This window comes from Schistocerca nitens, chromosome 9 (genome assembly GCF_023898315.1).
Source record: "Schistocerca nitens isolate TAMUIC-IGC-003100 chromosome 9, iqSchNite1.1, whole genome shotgun sequence".
Taxonomy (NCBI): Eukaryota; Metazoa; Arthropoda; class Insecta; order Orthoptera; family Acrididae; genus Schistocerca; species Schistocerca nitens.
The window spans coordinates 430,689,371-430,711,982 of record NC_064622.1 but is presented as its reverse complement, the minus strand read 5'-3'; the positions used below and the strand labels follow the sequence as shown (position 1 = coordinate 430,711,982).

General features: G+C 43.2%; 1 long non-coding RNA gene across 1 annotated transcript in view; it reads left to right on the top strand.

Annotated features, from left to right (window-relative positions):
• Nucleotides 1–22,612, top strand: part of LOC126203055 (uncharacterized) — a 715,377-nt gene that overhangs the window by 641 nt on the left and 692,124 nt on the right. The window lies entirely within an intron of this gene.

Genomic DNA, 22,612 nt, shown 5'->3' with positions numbered 1-22,612 from the left:
CCACGAGCCTCTATACACAATCGTTCGTGGTGACAGGAAAGACCAAAATATGAGCTTCAAACCGATTATTCATCACCTATTTGTTGGTGTAGCAGTATTTAACTTCAGAAGGCATTTGTAAACCGAAACTCGTAGTGTGTAATATGACTGACAAGAGCTTCCTATTGAAATTACACTCTAAAATGAAAATTGCACCCTCATTTGACAGACCAGCTTTAGAACCTTATGCTAAGTTATTATTGAGGTCGGCATCCAACACACAAAGACAGTCACTTTCTGTCATTGTACCTAATTTATGGCTAGTACTGGGTGAATAAAAATAGTCACACCCATTTCGGCTGATGATGCTATATGAGAGAGTCGTATTAGAGGAGCAAGTGCTAACGGAATTGATGAAGCTTGACCAGAAGGTAATTTAGCACACAAACATGTCATAAGAAGGTATTAAACCATTATTAAACTTGGAATCCGATAAATCTCCCCTCATAGTCGTCTTTAAGTACATAAATAGACTGTCGTGTCGTCAAAGCAATTATCGAATTATTTGTACTTGTTCTTATACAGCTTCATAGTAAGAGCCTTTCGCCACCTCAATAGCACAGACATATGATATGCGTAAGCTTTCATCGTATCACCTGTATTCACCACAGCAATTACACAATTTTCAAGCTAAAATAGAACTAGGCACCACTTCCAAAAGAAAAGCAAACAGCACGATCTCACAATAAACATGAATACTTGTCTGTTGAGATAATAGCTGAAGATCAAAATTCTGCTTAAACTGGTAGCAGTTGTGAAAAACGTAATTTAAATTCTCAGTTTGCTGGTAGCAGTTGCACAGTAGATCTCACAATCCAGCTACGATCATTCCAAAGTGCTGTTCACTGAATTAACTTAACGATATTTCATGAATGCCCAAGAGAGGCGAACGAAGTTGTTACTTTTGCTGTAATTTTTGATACCGCAAGATGATAGGAGGAAGGAAGGAAGGGAGAGTGCACAAGCAAGAATGAAAACAACAGAGTGAAAGTGTCTGGCACTGCTGTATTCAGTTGCGGGACACACCTCGTAATACTCCACTACCACTGGTTGAGAACGCCTACAGAAGGTTTCGAAAGTTCCAAGTGTTTACAAACAATCTAAACCAAGTGTCAGCAGTATTATTAACACTATCCGAAGAAAGTTATTTTAATTTTCTGATGAATAAGAAAGACATAGTTATTATGAAGTTTCAAGAGATAGTTAGGTACATTTTCCTTAGATCTGTTGCACAGTTTTGAATGAAATGATGTAGAAAGAGTCATTTTGAAATCTAGATATGCAAGGAGCTCATTAAGCAGCCGTAGATTGATAGAAACCTTAAAAAGCTTTTCGTTAATACAGCTTATCTCTTTCAAGAGTGAAGAATTCCAGCGTGTTGTCGCACGCGTTGTCACTGTCACCGGAGACGATAAACTGATAGGATACGCGCGTCGTTGTCATGTTTGCGTGACGCGGATCTCTGCTTTTGTGGTCGCATCAAGGTCGCTCTTAGTGCGGCATTCTTCTCGTTTGCCCCTTTTTACGTCCGCTGACTAAGCAAACGTGCAGCCAAGGGAAATCGTGCTGTCCTATTCTTAAAGCTACGGTACATTCTGGTGACATTCCAAATGCCAACGACGTCATTTCTTCTATTTCATGTATGTGTGTCATGGACGATGTGGTACATCATGAAGCTCTGTGCACCAAACATTAGCGTTTTAGTACTTCCTATGATGCTTGTCATTAAAAAGATAAGTTCAGAGTTTGTTGAAATGGTAGGTTGTAATAGTGACAATACGAGAATTTCAGTGGCCCACTTTCAAAGATAAGAAGTTTAGTGTTTCGCTAGTTGTGCAGTTGTGTACATATATCACGCAAGGGATAGTACACATATAGCGGGTCGTCTCTGCACATTTACGTATAGCTAGTACGTGAAGTATGGAATACGTCTGCCAAATATGACTTCAGATGGTTATATGTAATCTCTAACAGCTAAGCGCAACGCACTGAGTCAGGTCTACAACATTCCATCGCCGCTGCTGACGCGCAAATAAAATGTGTTCAGGAGGACAATGACACAAACAAGTTAGTCTCATCGCTAAACGTGTTTAAGATTCAATTATAATAGTGGTCGGAGTGATTACGACCGAGATAACCTAACGTATCGTTAGGGAGGGCGTTATGTGACGCTGGAAAATTAGAAATGAAAGAATTCTTTACGGAAATACACAGGAACTTCCGAAATGATCTTTAAAACTTTGATTACGTGATGGGGATAGGTAGAAAGATGCACGATGTACACACACACACACACACACACACACACACACACACACACACACACACACACCTGTGTTTGCTTGTTTGTTTTTGCTGGTAAGGCGTCGACGAAACCGGCCAACGCCCGACAGGTGGCATAGCGTGTGGAATGATTGACAGGCCAAAGAAAAGATAACACGCTGCTCCAGCGGAACGCAACTAGTTTTTTCTTTCGGGCTTTGTGGAGGATACTTTTTACCAGACCCTGGTACGGGACCTGCACGACCTGTGAGATCGCCTCAGAGCAGCAGTTGAGCACATTAACGATTCTAGGCCGGAGGTGAGAGGAACTGGAATGTAGCTGAGATATGGGGTGTGCTATAGATTTCGCAGACACTGAACTCTGTTGAAACGATTATTAAAACTTGAGGTGGTTGTGACCACTATGCCGCAAACCATATCTTTCTACCAATGTCCAGTTCTGAAATATACGAGATCAAAGTTGTAGAGATCATTTTGGATTACCTTGCGTATGTAGGTATATATGAAAAACAGACACAAAATGACGCACAATACACACAATAAATCACTCAGCACTGCAATATCAAGCTGAATAGCAGCAGCCAGGTGAAACAACGGAGCTAAATGACGTCACAGAGCAGCGCATGGAAAGAAAAGAAATGAATTGACTTACTGGTTATCAACACACCCAAACTGCGTCAGGAAAAATACACATGAAACATAGCAAACAGTCATAGTCAATATAGCACTCAATACATGATTTTAGCTGGAACTGTGAGCTTAGGGCCGGCCGCGGTGGCCGAGCGGTTCTAGGCGCTTCAGTCCGGAACCGAGCGACCGCTACGGTCGCAGGTTCGAATCCTGCCTCGGGCATGGATGTGTGTGATGTCTTCAGGTTAGTTAGGTTTAAGTAGTTCAAAGTTCTAATGGACTGATGACTTCAGATGTTAAGTCACATAGTGCTCAGAGCCATTTGAACCATATGTGAGCTTAGGTGAAACAAAATCTGGTGATTGGCAGATTATGTCTCAAAATAACGTGATACACTTCAGTAACACACTGATTTCCTCGTAATTTGCTCTTAGGATGATGCCTTGTGACTTTAAAATCGATTTTAGTTGGTAGGTAATAGTCAATATAGCTATTAGAAAGTGAAATAATAATAAAAAATATGAATCTACATGGTTACTTCGCAATCCACCTTACGGTGTGCAGTGAGTAAAAATAGAACCAGGGAAAACTAATGATCTATATAACTCCGTGTGGGCCCTTATTTCACGTATCTTACCGTCGTGGTCCTTAGGCGCAATGTATGTTGGAGGCGAGGGAATCATTCGGCAGTCAGCTTCAAATGCTGGTTCTCTAAATTTTCTCAATAGTCGTCCTCAAAAGAAATTCCTCCACGGATTCCCATATGAGTTCCCGAAGCATTTCCCTAACGCTTGCATGCTGTTCGAAACTACCCGTAGGAGGTGTAGCAGCCCGCCTCTGAATTGGATCTCATCCTTGGCTGGGCCAAATAGATGGAAATCTTCTCCTAGCCGACGAGGAACCCGGTGGGGAAACACTTTTGAATGCAACTGTTGGACGAGCGTGTGTCAGCACTGCCAACACAGGCGTCCAGTTGAAGAGCGAGGTGTTTGATGTGATCCATCGATCATCTCTAATAAGAGTGTCCACACGTTCCAACATTGCAGTAGTCACAGTTGCGTGCGGCTGGCATGCACGCGGGAAATCGCACATGTTTGCGTGACCTTGTCGTGATGATGAAAAACGCCTCGCCTAATGACTCGCTGTGCTTTTGCTCACTGTCAGGTGTTCATAGACATTCTTCAATCGTTTATGAATATCTGCTGTGCTTTAGTTTTCCGTCAGAAGATACCCAAAGACAGGTTTTTGCTCGGAACGCATCTCCATTACAGATGCCATTAAGGCTACCCATAGTGCCGCCACCTATAGGAACTTCATGAAGCTACAGGTGCTGAAGCAGGAATATTCTACGATGTCCCACAACTTCCGTTTCTTTTTTTTTTTTCTTCAACTAAACCTGGAAAAGAAAAAATTAAGGGCTGCATTACATATTGAACGACCCTCGTACGATACAGAGACATGTAAACACAGTTCCGCATTCGTTCCATAGACGGGCCACTCGGGTCTGACCGACCACCGTTTCGTCCTCTGCCAATAGCGCCATTGGATGTACGAGGGCAGTTCAATAAGTAATGCAACACATTTTTTTTCTCGGCCAATTTTGGTTGAAAAAACCGGAAATTTCTTGTGGAATATTTTCAAACATTCCCGTTTCGTCTCGTATAGTTTCATTGACTTCCGATAGGTGGCAGCGCTGTACGGAGCTGTTAAAATGGCGTCTGTAACGGATGTGCGTTGCAAACAACGGGCAGTGATCGAGTTTCTTTTGGCGGAAAACCAGGGCATCTCAGATATTCATAGGCGCTTGCAGAATGTCTACGATGATCTGGCAGTGGACAAAAGCACGGTGAGTCGTTGGGCAAAGCGTGTGTCATCATCGCCGCAAGGTCAAGCAAGACTGTCTGATCTCCCGCGTGCGGGCCGGCCGTGCACAGCTGTGACTCCTGCAATGGCGGAGCGTGCAAACACACTCGTTCGAGATGATCGACGGATCACCATCAAACAACTCAGTGCTCAACTTGACATCTCTGTTGGTAGTGCTGTCACAATTGTTCACCAGTTGGGATATTCAAAGATTTGTTCCCGCTGGGTCCCTCGTTGTCTAACCGAACACCATAAAGAGCAAAGGAGAACCATCTGTGCGGAATTGCTTGCTCGTCATGTGGCTGAAGGTGACAATTTCTTGTCAAAGATTGTTACAGGCGATGAAACATGGGTTCATCACTTCGAACCTGAAACAAAACGGCAATCAATGGAGTGGCGCCACACCCACTCCCCTAACAAGTAAAAGTTTAAAGCCATACCCTCAGCCGGTAAAGTCACGGTTAAAGTCTTCTGGGACGCTGAAGGGGTTATTCTGTTCGATGTCCTTCCCCATGGCCAAACGATCAACTCTGAAGTGTATTGTGCTACTCTTCAGAAATTGAAGAAACGACTTCAGCGTGTTCGTAGGCACAAAAATCAGAACGAACTTCTCCTTCTTCATGACAACGCAAGACCTCACACAAGTTACATCAACATTAAATTATATTTTTATACATTTAGAGCTAGCCACCATTCATCATCCCAACTAGCAATTTCGTCACGTCATCTTGTATCCTCCTACAGTCACTCAACTTCGGCACCTTCCCGTACAGCACAGCACCATCAGCAAACAATCGCAGATTACTGGCCCCCTATCCACCGTATCATGTACACAGTAGAATAAATAGTATCTCTTTTCCGTGCCGTGGTGATAGGAATGACCAGCCACGACTCTGCAAATGGGGACCAACAGCTATACGTAAAATAATGCAAATAGCGTGTTCAGCACAATGCAACGTGCAACAATAAGAAAGAACGTTTTTTAGAAGGATAGTGTTTCTAAATACTTCAGAACATCAATGGCTACTTACAGTTACTATGGTTTAGAGGAGCCGATTTTAATTAGGTCTAACAGGAACGAAGTAATAAGATGTAACATACAGTTTCAACTGAACTTCAGTTGTGTTATCCGAAAACATGATTCTACTGGTGTGGTTCGGATTCATAAACAGGTAGGTCCTATGTGAAGATGCAGAAACAGTGTCCGGCGTGTTCCCAATGCAGACGTGTTCCAGTCACTGCAGTCGGCGCCTCCAGTCGCCTTAATCGTGCGCAAGCTGTTGCACATCCAAGTATCACGCACGCGCTTGTGAATCCGTTTCGACATCGTTGACAGAACAATGGGCATTTCCAGGACACTCAACACAGTATTCGCCCCAGCGAACCAGCGCACGTCTGTTCTTCTTGACTGGTGGAACGGGACTCTGTTTCTCTTGTGCACTGTCTCTTTAAGTAAATGCAGTGACATTGTGATACTTAAGATCAAAATTTTACGTTGAATAATTCCAACAAATTAACTGTGTAATCCAAATAAACAATTTTCAGAATTATTAGTCCGCAGCTCGTGCTCGTGCGGTAGCGTTCTCGCTTCCCGCGCCCGGGTTCCCGGGTTCGATTCCCGGCGGGGTCAGGGATTTTCTCTGCCTCGTAATAACTGGGTGTTGTGTGATGGCTTTAGGTTAGTTAGGTTTAAGTAGTTCTAGGGGACTGATGACCATAGATGTTAAGTCCCATAGCGCTCAGAGCCCAGCCAGCCAGAATTATTATCCAGGACAGAAAAGTCACCATCAGTCGTATTATCCTCCCTATTTTATTGCAGATCTAGATTTCAGTTATCATCAGTACGTATCCTCAGTGGGTTACAGGTAGTCACGTAGAGACAACTTAATTCTAGCGATTTATACAACTGTATAACTTCGGTGGATACAGTCATCAGTCTTAACAGTGATAGTTATCCGCTTCTTCTCCATTTGCGAATAGTTCCCTCGAGCTCTAATTAATGCTGGGATATTTCTACAATCATTACACAAACATTTTGCTAGCACAACATTTTAGAGGTCCGCTACTACTCATCATCATCATCATCATCATCATCATCATCATCATCATCATCATCATGTGTTCTTCCAGAAGGCAGGTTTTCGCGTGGTAGTTCTCCAGGCTGTCTTGTCTGTTCAGAGTAAAACTGAAATTTAGGCTACACACACTAAATTCATCAAAATACGCAACCTGTACAATTTATATAAAACAAAACTGTTCGTGTTACTTAAGCACGTATGCAGATGGCGTTGTTAAAGCGCACACAGGACACGAAAGGACAGTGCATTGGGGGTACTGTCATTTGCACTCAGGTGATTCAAGTTAAAAGGTTTCAAAAGGGAATGAACAGACTTTGAATGTGGAATATTAGTTGGAGCTAGATGCATGCGACATTTATTTTTGGAAATTGCTGGGGAATTCAATATTCCGAGTACAAATGGCTCTGAGCACTATGGGACTTAACTTCTAAGGTCATCAGTCCCCTAGAACTTAGAACTACTTAAACCTAACTAACCTAAGGACATCACTCACATCCATGCCCGAGGCAGGATTCGAACCTGCGACCGTAGCGGTCACGCGGTTCCAAACTGAAGCGCCTAGAACCGCACGGCCACACCGGCCGGCTCAATATTCCGAGATCCACAGCGACAAGAGTGTGACGAGAATGCCAGATTACAGGCATTACCTCTCACCACGGACAACGCAGTGGCCGGCGGCCTTCACATAACGATGGACGGCAGCAGTGTCTGAATAGTTCTCAGAGGTAACAGGCAAGTAACTCTGCTTGGCGTAACCGCAGAAATGAGTGTGGGACATACGACTAGCGTAGCCGTTAGGACAGTGGAGCGAAATATGGCATTAATGGGCGCAAGTGCCTTTTCCAACAGCACTACATCGCGTGCAGCCCCTCTCCTGGGCTCGTGACCATGTCGGTAGGGCCCTACGCGACTGAAAAACCGTGGCCTGATGAGTCACGACTTCAGTTGCTAAGAGTTGATGGTACGCCTAGAGCAGGGCTTCACAACATACGTGCTCGCGGAGCAAGCTGTGAGCAGCAAGGCGCGAGCACTGAGCAGCGCGAGCACACTACCCCCACTACCGGACCAGAGCGCAGAGTGGGGAGTCACGTGGGGTACACAACAGCTGCCGCCAGTCGATGTAAATCCGCGGCCACCTGCAGGGATATCACTCACCAATTATTACTGCGACAAATGAAACAAATAAAGGAGAATGTACACATGCCACATAATTTTATTAGCTTAGTGTATGCCTCTACCATCTCTAGATACTGAAACTAAGAATTCCACGACAATCCTATATTTTCAATACTTTCTTCAACACTACTTAAAATATCACCACTGGTTGTAGTGTTCTTCATGGCTACTACATCGAGGAGCTCCTCCCTCACCTGAAGATCTCTATTAACAACTCTAATAAATATGGCAAGCTGCGCTGTTCCAGTGATATCAACACTTTCGTCCAGTGCTAGAGAATACGCCATAAAATCTTTACAGATATTTGCAGGCTGGCTCTGGACGTCGTCTGCCATGTCCTGTATGCGAGGCATAATGGTCATGTTAGATAATGGCACAATCCGAAACTGTTCAACTTGAGATGGACACAAATGTTCCGCTGCAACTACCAAACATTCCTTTATTAAATCGCCATCAGTTAAGGGGCGCAGGGATTTTGCTAAAAGCAAAGCAATTTTGTTACCCACTCTGAGAGCTGCCTCAGTTGATTTTTCTTCGTCGTCCAGATCATCTTCGGATAGCTTCCTTTTAAGTTTAATAACTTCCTATGCACGAGCTGGTCAATCACATTTTCCACATCCGTAGTCTTTCGCGTGGTACGACATATAATGTCACTGCAAATTAAATTTCGTAAAAGAATTCAGCGTTTTGTGACATACTAAACATTTTGCAACACCATCTTTTTCTGTAAACAGATACAATTCCTCCCAATGGGGGTTGAACTGCGAAAGCATGGTTGGGGTTACACAACGGCGACTTCACATGATTCTTAACCAGCGAAGTGACTGTTAAGAGCTGATCTTAGTACTTTAAACGTTACACAGTCGGCGCGAATTCAATAGGCACGCTGCGGCCCTATTCAAACGTGCGCGCACATATCCCCTCCCTCCCCTCCCCTCCCTCCCTACTCCGCGACCTTGCAGCTGCTCGCGAGCACGTGCCTGAGCAGACGCGAGTACTCGCGCTCAAAACCGGCCAGTTGTTAAGCCCTGGCCTAGAGTATGGTGCAGACCCCACGAAACCATGGACCCAGGTCGTCAACAAGGCACTGCGCAACCTGGTGGGGGCTTGATAATGACCTGGACTGCGTCTACATGAAATGAAATGAGGTCCAAATGAGCCGATCATTGTTGTTTTCGATTACTTGGACGTTTGCAGCCATTCATGGACTTCATGTTCCCAAAAAGTGATGGAATTTTTATGGACGACAGTGCACCTTGTCATCGGGCCACAATTGTTCACGATTGGTATGAAGAACATTCCGGACAATACGAGCGAATCATATGCCCATTTATCGGGAGGTCAGTTCGTGCACTAATTTCGGTACTGGCAACACTTTACAACTGTGTACGTCTACAGAGGCGGTATGGTTTAATATTTCTGCAGAGGACTTCCAACGACTTTTTCAGTCCATGCCACGACGAGTTATTGCACCACGTCTGGCAAAAGGAGGTGCGACATGATGTTAGGAGGTATCCTGTTACTTTTGTCACTTCGGTATGGTCTTGCCCGTACTAATCGGCTTGCATCCACGACGTTTCCAACATGTACATCTACATTTATACTCCGCAAGCCACCCAACGGTGTGTGCCGGAGGGCACTTTACGTGTCACTGTCATTACCTCCATTTCCTGTTCCAGTCGCGTATGCTTCGCGGGAAGAACGACTGCAGGAAAGCCTCTGTGCGCGCTCGAATCTCTCCAATTTTACATTCGTGATCTACTCGGGGGGGGGGGGGTATAAGTAGGGGGGAGCAATTTATTCGATACCTCATCCAGAATCGAACCCTCTCGAAACCTGGACAGCAAGCTACAACGCGATGCAGAGCGCCTCTCTTGCAGAGTCTGCCACTTGAGTTTGCTAAACATCTCCGTAACGCTATCACGCTTACAAAATAACCATGTGACGAAACGCGCCGCTCTTCTTTGGATCTTCTGCATCTCATCTGTCAACCCGATCTGGTACGGATCCCACACTGATGAGCAATACTCAAGTCAAGTCTAGGTCGAACGAGTGTTTTGTAAGCCACCTCCTTTGTTGATGGACTATATTTTCTGAGGACTCTCCCAATGAATATCAACATGGCACCCGCCTTACCAACAATTAATTTCATATGATCATTCCACTTCAAATCGTTCCGTACGCATACTCCCAGATATTTTACAGAAGTAGCTGCTACCAGTGTTTGTTCCGCTATCATATAATCATGCAATAAAGGATCCTTCTTTCTATATATTCGCAATACATTACTACATTTGTCTATGTTATCGGTCAGTTGCCACTCCCTGCACCAAGTGCCTGTCCGCTGCGGATCTTCCTGCATTTCGCTGCAATTTCTAATGCTGCAACTTCTCTGTATACTACAGCATCATCCGAGAAAAGCGGCATGGAACTTCCGACACTATCTACTAGGTCATTTATACTGTGAAAAGCAATGATCCCATAACACTCCCCTGTGGCACGCCAGAGGTTTCTTTAACGTCTGTAGACGTCTCTCCATTTATAACAACATGCTGTGTTCTGTTTGCTAAAAACTCTTCAATCCAGCCACACAGCTGATCTGATATTCCGTAGGCTCTTACTTTGTTTATCAGGCGACATTGCGGAACTGTACCGAACGCCTTCCAGAAGTCAAGGAAAATGGCATCTACCTTGAAGCCTGTATCTAATATTTTCTGGTTCTCATGAACAAATAAAGCGAGTTGGGTCTCACACGATCGCTGTTTCCGGAATCCATGTTGATTCATACAGAGTAGATTCTGGGTTTCCAGAAATGACACGATACGCGAGCAAAAAACATGTTCTAAAATTCTACAACAGATCGATTGTGTAGAACTGGTACCCCGTCAGGTCCAGTGGACTTTCCTCTGTTCAGTGATTTCAGTTGCTTTTCTATTCCTTGGACACTTATTTCATGTCAGCCATTTTCTCGTTAATGCGAGGATTTAGAGAAGGAACTGCAGTGCGGTCTTCGTCTGTGAAACAGCTTTGAAAAAAGGGTGTTTAGTATTTCAGCTTTACGCCTGTCATCCTCTGTTTCAATGCCATTATCATCCCGGAGTGTCTGGATATGCTGTTTCGATCCACTTACTGATTTAACGTAAGACCAGAACTTCCTAGGGTTTTCTGTCAAGTCGGTAGATAGAATTTTACTTTCGAATTGACTGAACGCTTCACGCATAGCGCTCCTTACGCTAACTTTGACATCGTTTAGCTTCTGTTTGTCTGAGAGGTTTTGGCTGCGTATAAATTTGCAGTGAAGCTCTCTTTTTGCTTTCGCAGTAGTTTCCTAACTTTGTTGTTGAACCACGGTTGTTGAACCTGTCTAAAACGCATTTTACGATTGCCTTGAACTTCTTCCATAAACACTCAACATTGTCAGTGTCGGAACAGAAATTTTCGTTTTGATCTCTTTTGTAGTCTGAAATCTGCCTCCTATTACTCTTGATAAATAGATAAACCTTTCTCCCTTTTTTTAAAAAATTTCCTATTTACTTCCATATTCAGTGATACTGCAACGGCCTTATGATCACTGATTCAGTGACCATAGCCGATAGGAGTATTACAATTTGCAACACTACCGTCTGCTGTAATTTCATCATCAGTTTATCGGCAATCGGTTCCGACGATACATTTCACCATCATACATTTAGAGGCCGTGGTGTTGACGAAGTGTGTAGTCGAAACCCGTTGCCAATAAATTGACAACGAAATTACAGCTGACGGTAGTGTTGAAAATTGTAATAGGCCTATAAAATGTTAATGTTGTTCACGCACTTTTCTTACCTATTTAATGCACTTCTGTCATTATGTTGCAGGCATTTAGACACGACCAGTAATGAAGTATAAGTGCATGGCTCATTAAAAGCATAAATTTGGCAATGACGAACCGGAGCTGGCGCGCAGACAAATTGAGCGAATCGATTAATTCCTTTTGTGAAAGATTTAAATAGGCTGAAATTATTGCTCAGCTAATGACACCCTTTGTCTGTGCACCGTTCGGATTTTATGTGCAGAAACATGAAAGGAATCACTTTTACCTCGGAGTTTTTAGAAGCGTGCCACTTCTGTACTTTAAAATCATGCGAATCGATTCAAACTGTACACTAAGGTAGATGAATGGATAAAAGTGAAACGAATATTTTTCATCCAGTAATATTTGTCCATTATCGAGATGTTTTTTTTTTAAACAGGGCTAAACGTAGCACGTAAAATTCTTTCTTACGTCAACTGAACGCGCGAGAACAGTTTAAGGGGAATCAGCCAAATAGAGAATGCATTCTTAGGACATAACTGAAAACTTGCTTTCAAAAACTGAGCTTTACTCGGATTTTACCCACAAGAGACACGTTTTTGTGAGTTCTTTTACGTGCGCCGTTTCTGTGTACCAGACTTTAGTGAATCTCTTAAAATCCTGAAGAAGGTAGACGTATACATGCAATTAAGGGGAGGTTTACTATCAGTACTACGAACGGACTGATGTAGTTGCAATGGGAAGCCCGTTGTCACCTATTGTGGCCAATTTGTTGATGGAGAATTTTGAGGAACGTGCATTGGAATCAGCGACCTTGAAACGTGCGTGTTTTTTCAGATATGTAGACGATACTTTTGTTGTTTGGCCTCATGGTAGTGAGAATTTAAATCGGTTTTGGAACACCCGAAATCATTTTACCCGAATATTCAGCTCACTATGGAGGTGGAAAAGAATGGATGCCTTCCCTTCCTTGATGTGTTGGTCAGAAGGAGGACTAATGGTACGTTCGGACATTCTGTGTATAGGAAGCCTACTCACACTGACCTGTATCTGCGAGCTAATAGTTGTCACCATCCAGCTCAGCGTGAAGGAGTATTTCGTACCTTGGTTCACAGGGCCCGCGTTATCTCAGACCCTGAAAGTTTGGCAGCTGAGCTATCACATCTGGAAGACACCTTTCGTCAGAATGGTTATAGTGAGAGGCAGATCAAACGTGCGTTGCTCTATCAGCCTTCTGTGCAACGGGTGAGTGACGATAGCAATGAAGTGGCACATAAGTCTACGGTCTTTTTGCCTTACGCGGGAAGCATTTCCAACAGGACTGACCGTATTTTGCGGAAATATGATGAGAAATGTGTTTTTCGACCACCTTCTAAGATTAAGGCCCTGTTGGCGTCCATAAAAGATGATCTTGGTTTGCGTAAGGCTGGCGTCTATCGTATTCCTTGCAGTTGTGGCATGTCATATATTGGTCAGAAAATCAGGATTGTGGAAGACCGGTGTATTGAACATAAGCGTCACACACGCTTACAACAGCGGAGCAAATCCGCTATAGCAGAACATTGCCTTGACACCGGTCATCCTATGAAATACAACAACACGGAGATTCTGGCTTGCACTTCCAGCTGTTGGGATAGTGTTATTAAGGAAGCTGTTGAAGTCAAACTATCAAGCAACCTTATGAACAGAGATAGTGGGTTTTGTTTAAATACTGCTTGGAATCCGGCTCTGGTCTCTCATCAAAAAACAGAGGGACAGAATTAGTGCTACCTTACGTGTTGATTAATAGTCACTATCTATATTTCAGATGTTGGTTATCTTTGTTTGTATTGACCCTTGTTCTGTGTGTGGTATCTTCGTTGTTTATCCTCTGTGAACCGAGGTATTAAATTCCCTTGCACATTGCTTCCTCCTTGCATTTGTGCCTTGAGGATAGCAGGGTGTGCTCCTGTCGAAATATGGGCGGTGGCCGACGACGTCACCCGGCAGCAAACTCGTAAGTTATTTGAATATCTGAACTATGATGAATTAAAGTGAAATTATGGTAAAGGTGTCATCGTCATCTAACGAAGAGCCGCTACAACTCGAGAAAGCAGCGGCAACCTAACTTCCATTTGGTGTCGCCGTCTAATGGCGCCGGCACCGTAACTCAGCGTACTTGGTCAGAGGACTGGCTGCTCTCCGCAATAATAAAAAAGAAACTAATTAAAGTATTCAACAACCAACCTGGTGTTGTGTGACATCCTCCCGGACCAAATAACTCGAACAATGACAAAAAAACTACGAAGTGTCTGGCAGGAAATTCAAAGGCTGTAGGATCGAATCCTCGCCGCGACATTTTCTTTTTACTCTGCCTTTTAATCTATTCTCCTGTCAATCATGTGGAGATTCGCCAGAAGCGAAACGTTCCCTGGATTCCACGTTACACAGTAGCTCTACTTTACCCTGTTGAACAGCTAGACAGGGGCATGCCCGTCATCTAAGCGTTTCAGAGCAACTGTGTATCGAAAGAACATGCGAGTGCTAAACCTTTTGTTTTCGGTTATTTATGCGTAAAGTAAAATTCTGCATGGGATGCAGCTTTCCTTCTTTTTCTTAAAGTAAGTTTTGTAGCGGCGCAGCAGGTCACTCAACTTTAAGCTTTGTTTTCCTTGAGTCACACAGATGTGAACACTGTTGTATGCGTGGTGGCGCGAGAGATATTTGTTTCGGACATTTCAAATTATTCAGGATACTGGTGAACGAATCTCCACTCACGGGAAAGAAATTCAGGTCTTTTCAAAGTCATATTGACACAGATTTTTTTCACACGGATTCAGAAATTCTTGCTGATATACAACATTTCTAGAAGCCTCTATAGATGGCTGAGGGACGCATTTTGATTTATGACAGTTTTAGACTGTTAATTTCTGCCGCCCTCAGATTAGCGGTCACTATTAGCAGTCTGAGTTCACTGAACATTTTTCAAACAATGAGCAGCCAGTTACTCAGCTTTCAAGTATCGTAGGAATAATGGCGAACAACGGAAAGATAGCACATCACCATCAGACTGTGATGCGAGAGTTACAATTTGAAATAACTAAATATTTAAACCCAGTTACCTTGAACCGATAGAGAATAATTTCATAACAATAGACCATATGAATCCAAAATATGTAGTATTTTGTTTAAAACGTTTTCTGAAATGCTACTTCAGCAACTTTATTTCACTTGTATGCTATATGTTCTTTCAGCAGCGCAGCAAGAAACTCAGCTTTCCTTAAAACAAACGTAGGTATGGACACGACTCTTCGCCTGACGCAGCGAAGAGGTCTGGCGTAAAAGGTATACGACAGAGTTGCGGCTATGAGCCTGAAGAATGTATCACAGTATGTGCTAAGCTTCAAGACAGGAGTGCTTAACACGACCTAGACATGTACAACGCGCATCTTTTCTTGTTTTTCTGTTATGTACACCACCTCATCCAGCCTCCGAACATACTGAATCACTGACGTATACATGTATCCATGATTCACATAGAATGTTGACGTTGATTGTAGAGATATTACTTACGTCACGATGTGCTCCCATCATTACCATGAGATGTCACCCCAAACAACATTTCAGTATGGACCACGTAACATTCATGCCTCCAGACAACTTTCTTTCCATGCACTGGATATACTCCGTATGTTACATGGAAGTGATGAAAATTCGGTTACTTAACGCTGAAACTTGTTCGTATTTATTTAAACTCGCGTCTATATGTGCCTGATTGATATCTGAAGAACTGATATAAAACTTATTTTGATATCAAAATACGTAAATTTTTGGGCAGGACAGCAGAACTGTGTTACAATTAAATTTTGAACAGTAGTATGTGAAGCTCACGCTACAGGATGTGAAATTCAGACTAGCCGGTGAATTAAACAATTCGCCTGTGTAAAAGCAACCCGTTTTCAATAAAACTTATGTTTGTGCTATTTTACTCCAGACAAATGACTCAGCCTAGAATGTCGGTCATACATATTGTTAATATTTATCTTAGTATTGTAAACAATAACTGTGCCACAACTGTAAATGTAATTACAGAGTAGATCAATATAAAAATTAATACATTTGTCTATCTCATACACTACTGGCCATTAAAATTGCTACACCGAGAAGAAATGCAGATCATAAACGGGTATTCATTGGACAAATATATTATACTAGAACTGACATGTGATTGTATTTTCACGGAATTTGGGTGCATAGATCCTGCGAAATCAGTACCCAGAACAACCACCCCTGTCCGTAATAACGGCCTTGATACGCCTGTTCATTAAGTCAGACAGAGCTAGGATGGCGTGTACAGGTACAGCTGCCCATGAAGCTTCAACACTATACCACAGTTCATCAAGAGTAGTGACTGGCGTATTGTGACGAGCCAGTTGCTCGGCCACCATTGACCAGAGGTTTTCAGTGGGTGAGAGATCTGGAGAACTGGCCAGGGCTGCAGTCGAATATTTTCTGTATCCAGAAGGGCCCTTACAGGACCTGCAACATGCGGTCTTGCATTATCCTGCAGAAATGTAGGGTTTCGCAGGAATCGAATGAAGGATAGAGCCACGGGTCGTAACACATGTGAAATGTAATGTCCGTCATTGTGAACAAGATGTGACCGAGAAGTGTAACCAATGGCACCCCATACCATCACGCAGGGTGATACGCCAGTATGGCGAGAACGAATACACGCTTCCAATGTGCGTTCACCGCTATGTCACCAAACACGGATGCGACCATCATGATGCTGTAAACAGAACCTGGATTCATCCGAAAAAATGACGTTTTGCCATTCGTGCACCCAGGTTCGTCGTTGAGTACACCATCGCAGGCGCTCCTGTCTGTGATGCAGCGTCAAGGGTAATGGCAGCAATGGTCTCCGAGCTGATAGTCCATGCTGCTGCAAACGTCGTCGAACTGTTCGTGCAGATGGTTCTTGTATTGCAAACGTCCCCATCTGTTGACTCAGGTACCGAGACGTGGCTGCACGATCCGTTACAGCCATGTGGATAATATGCCTGTCATCTCGACTGCTAGTGATCCGAGGCCGTTGGGATCCAGCGCGGCGTTCTGTATTACCCTCCTGAACCCACCGATTCCATATTCTGCTAACAGTCATTGGATCTCGACCAACGCGAGCAGCGATGTCGCGACACGATAAACCGCAATCGCGATAGGCTACAATCCGACCTTTATCAAAGTCGGAAACGTGATAGTACGCATTTCTCCTCCTTACACGAGGCATCATAACACCGTTTCACCAGGCAACGCCGGTCAACAGCTGTTGGTGTATGAGAAATCGGTTGGAAACGTTCCTCATGTCATCACGTCGTAGTTGTCGCCACCGGCCCCAATCTTGTGTGAATGCTTTGAAAAGCTAATCATTTGCATATCACAGCATCTTCTTCCTGTCGGTTAAATTTCGCGTCTGTAGCACGTCATCTTCGTGGTGTACCAATTTTAATGGCCAGTAGTGTAAAACTGCTTGAAAACTGACAGATATCTACTTAAATCTTTAGCTTGTATTATGGCTCTGAAATGATACTATTTTCGCGATTCACTCTAGTAATCATTCTACCTTACAATGGACACGAATATCGATGTTAATTAAATTTATTGGCCTGCATGTGCTCACGAACGCTCGCCTACACTGCAACCTCTTGCTATTAGGAATCTATTATGACTGTCGATAATAAGATTTCATTTACCGTATTTAGGATGTGCAGTGCAAGGTGGTATCATGCAACCTTTCATAAAACGCTTCTTGTTCTGGCGTAACCACAAGCACCGGCACGAAGACGAAGAGAGCGAGTGCAGTGAAGACGGTGAGACGATTTCGGGCAGTAGCCCGCTGAATAGGACCGCACCAAAACAGGAGCGGCCTCTACAACAAGAGAAAATAACCGCCGCTACTGCCAGCCTCGGCTGCACAGTATTAACACAGTACTAGACTTTGCAAAAATAGACATAATGTCTGGAGGAATACCACAATCACTTTTCATACACTGTTACTTATAATCTGTCTTGATTGCAAAAAAAAAAAAAAAAAAAAAAAAAAAAAAAATTTGCATTTCCGGTTTCGGTTTCTCTAGAACCATCTCATCTTCAGATCTGCAATTTCGGTTACAGGGGTAACCCGTCCACAATCAGCAACCTTCACATGCTGTGTGATAAGGTTGCTGAGTGTGGACGGGTTACTCCTGCAACCGACATTGCAGATCTGAAGATGGTTTTAGAGGAACCGAAACCCGTCATACGAATAAAAAAAATTGCAATCAAGACGGATTATAAGTAACAGTACTAGACAGCATAGTACTAGACGGGCATTAGTAGCACAGTAATAGACCGATACTAGGAGAAATCTCGTCTTAGAAGAGAGCGCTACGATACCAGTTATTAGTGATACATATCCATTGTTTGTATGGACATTGTCTATAGCGAAAGACATTGACTATTTGCATGTCACCTATTGCTTACAACACCGTTGTTAATTCAAAGTTAAGTATTATCAATACGCTTAATTGTAAATAAGACTATTAATGTGGTTTGCTTGACTTGCTGTATAGCCCTCCGAGAAGCAGCATCCTTTAGGCACCCTATAAGCGACGAGTGGGCAGGATCCCACAGTTCTCAATCACAGTTCACGATGTGCAATGCGAGTGTAAAAACACTATCATTAAAAGTAAAGAATGAAAAAGGAGGAACTGAACTTAACGACTGATAGATGAGAACAATAACTTCAGGTTCAAATGCCTTTGAGCACTATGGGACTTAACTTCTGAGGTCATCAGTCCCCTAGAACAGAACCTAACTAACCTAAGGACATGACACATACAGATTCCGGAGGCAGGATTCAAACCTATGACCGTAGCGGTCACGCAGTTCCAGACTGTAGCACCTAGAACCGCTCGGTCACCACTGCCGGCGCCAGAACAAAGACTGAAGTGTAATTATGCTTCATTAAACCATTACAAGAATACACCCTTTAGTAAAATTCTCACAACAAGACAAGTCAGCAAAATATTTCTTAATAATTTTCCTGTGTAAAACCATATTTTGCATTATAAAAATTCTACTGCAAACTTGAGGCATACGCAATATTATGAGAATAAAAAATTACGCAGTTACAAATACATATAGAAGAAAGCTAAATTACTTTAAAATTCCTTTTTTGACATTCTTGCATTCATGTACTCTCATTTCCACAAAAAATTTTCTTCAGAAGATATTATTACAAACTCCTTTTAAAATAATGCTGCTTCCAATGCACGGCAGGTCAGCTTCCATCCTTCCCAAACCATGTACATTGCTATACTGTTAACAAAAGAAGGAACCTCTGAGGTCTCAGGAACAGCCTTACAAAGACTATATCGATACTACAGATACACATTTATCAAATTCACATTCATGGCCAAACTACATGAAACTTGTCATGGCAAATAAAACAGCCCCCATTCTACGCTGTTTTCCGAAATCTGTTCATAACTCTATGGAGTGGCCAGCAAAGAAAATACGCTACGCTACGTATGTCGTCTAGCGGTAACTACTTAGCGCTACCCATGCAAAGCCGGGCAGGGCCTCTGGTACAACATATTACGACACCCTTCCAATCGAATTAGGGCAAACATCTGAGGAATACTAAATGCTTCCCTGCTGTTCGCAGTACATTTGAATCGAAGTTTTAATCACTAAAGTTCCATCACTGAATATCCATCTGATGCCGTCACAATAATGTTTCGTTGCGTTTCCCCTTCTGGATGTTTTCCTTTTTTTACGAACTGTAATCTGACATTTTTTCGCTTCCCTCCAGCGAGTATTCTATGAGCCGTCGCGTCTGACGGGTCCCCTTTGGCAGCGGCACTGCCCGCGCATAGTAAACAACGCCCCCGAGCCGAGCAGCGTGGCTAGCTAGCCGCCCGCGTGCAGCTTTCTCCCGGCCGGCTCTGCCCACGCCGCCGCAGTGACTCGGTCGGCCACACTCGCCACACTCCACAGGCGGGTGTCCTTCTGGCCGGCCGTGGCTGCGATCCGGGTCACGGCGGCCCGCCTGCGGTCTAGGTGAATTCCCTTCCCCGCTCGTAATTTCCTGTGCAAGCACGCCAGCCCGACCTTTATAAGCCACCTGCTGGAACGCGTTCTGCGGCAGCCTGGCGCTTACAATCGTCGGCTTTTGAACTGAAATACGAGGCTGGGGTAGTTAGCTCCTGAGGAACGATGAGTCGCCCTTTATGAACCTCCTGTGTGATGCGTTCGCTGCATGGAATGAACCGTAGCCACAACGGCGCTATGCTGAGCTGCTCTCGTACGTATACACTACGGTACACACTCTTGTCACCAACAAAATCAAATTTAGCATCAATTCCACGACTACGAATAAAAATAGACGAAGTATCGTCTAGTAGGAACACACACAGGTTTATCAATATAAAAGTTCACAGACGTGTCACTTGTGCTTCCAGCCCACGACTCATTGATCATTATTGTTCTGCAGGCAATAACATCACAGGGTGCAAAATTCTCCAAACTCGCCGGCAAAGATTATAGAGGAGAATCAATCCGAACAATAGCTACGCTAAGCGATGCTTGGCCCACTTCTTCCGAAACGTTTGTCACTGCGAAGTCCACTTTGCCACCATGACAAACAGCTGGCACTATTACAATTTCGGACATAGGCCATTATCAAGAACAGATGTTTTAGCTTTAACACTAGAACCGCTGATATTTGGACATAACTAGAACCTCGGCTGGGTCGCTAATGACCCGCGATCTTTTCCTTTATTTCCCCTATGTCAATGGGTTATTGTTACTGCCAATGAATCTATTGTTAGAAGCACTAGGAAATTTAGAATGAAATTATCAAAAATAAACAAGGTTTACACAAATTATAATTTTATATTTTAAAACTTACATGTATTTGCTGAGTGTTTTTACTGGCTACCGTTACATAATGAAAACAAATAATAGTCTTTTGATGTAAATTTGTTGCACACAGTTTTCTTGCAGATGTGACACTTTACAAATGATTTGTTTCCTTCACAGTTAGACATTACAAGGCAACGTGTTCGCTTTTTTTGTGTCAGTAATATCTTCAGGTCTGACAGGGACGCTAGTCTTTCTAGTCGCTGCGTACTTCGCAGCAAGCTCCTCCCCCAGCTGCAGGATGAAATCCTGCGTTTCAATTTTTTATCATTTAGAGAATTGAACAATACCCGCGCATTTATCCTAGCCAAATCCAGCAAGTTGTAAACCGTGTGAACAGGCCAACGTCTCGATGGTGCTTTGACAGAGTATTTGCGAGCCATTTGGTCGACCACGTCCATATTTAGAGCAGTTATAAAACGTAACTGTATCTGGCTTTTTTATACCATGCTCAATCGTCACATAAGGATGCATAGTGCTCAGAATCAGGACATTCTTGTTGATCTTACCCTGATAAACAGTGTGGTGTCATCTTTTTTCAACAATACTGTGCTGTATAACTGTTCTCCTCCCTTCTTGATGCAGACTGGTATTTTCCTGCGAGATCGATTTATTGTGTCCACAAGACTCGTAGAATTAGCTTTCAGTGTCTCAGAGAGCGCTGAGGAGGTGAAAAAATTGTCACATGTTACATTTATTCCTTTGTTGGGGTAAGGTTGCATCAATTTTTTACAACAAAGTCACCGAGACAGTCATCACTCCACCTAGTGTCATCCTCCCCTAGGTAAGGGATAGCATTCACAATATATTTTGAGTCTTTATCTACCACCATTGCCCGTATTTGTCCGGTTTTGAGGCCATAAACGGCGTGAATCTGCAACGGCACTTTGAAGGAAAAAGCTGTTCGTCGGTTGTTATATATGGACCCGGTATGTAGCTAGACTGTGCATTCGCAATGAACTCATTCCAGATTTCTGGTACCAAAGCAAACTTGTCTTCTCTTAGTCGTTCTGATCATTTGGATCTAATGACAGATTTGAGAGAACGCATTATCTCTCTGAATCTGTCGCGAGCCATTGTTGATTTCACAAAATTATTTCCCTACTTCACTGACCACAAAGTGTCTAGTTCTAAGCTCTTAGCTCCAATAGCACCACGGACGTATAATATAGCTATAAAAGCTTCCAGTTCTTCAATTTTTATAGTCCATTCATCTGAGCTCAGTACACGACGTGCTTCAGTTTCTATACATTTTACAATTTGTTTCAAAATTTTGTCCGTTATCATTAGATGCCATGCACTGTAACAGGTCTCATTCACGTTTCGTTTTGCATGCGGAGTTGGTCCTCTCCTATCTTTGAAAACATTCTGTTGTCCATATTTTCCAGCTGAACAGTCACCTATTACTCCAACTTTCCAGGTTGTTCCATCGGGTGCTACAATATCGCTACCTGAAGGAAACTGAAGTAGTCCAGAACCCTGGGCATTTTGTTGTCCACGCCGACCTTGAGGACATCCACTTCCTCGAGTTGACTTAGTCTTTGTGGCAGCTGTTCCTGTAATAGTAGTTATACGTACTGGAACTCGATTTAATATTGAATATATTGTGTAATATTAGAACAAGAAAAACCTTCATAAATGTAATATGTAACTTGTAAAAATTCAACACGAAACAAAGTATAAACATAACTGTTGCAATTGAAAATAGTGTCTACGCAACATATACATAAACAAAAATTATTATAAAACAAACACATAAACAAGCATACCTTTCTCATCAGCATTCAGTAGAACCTTCTCAGGAGTA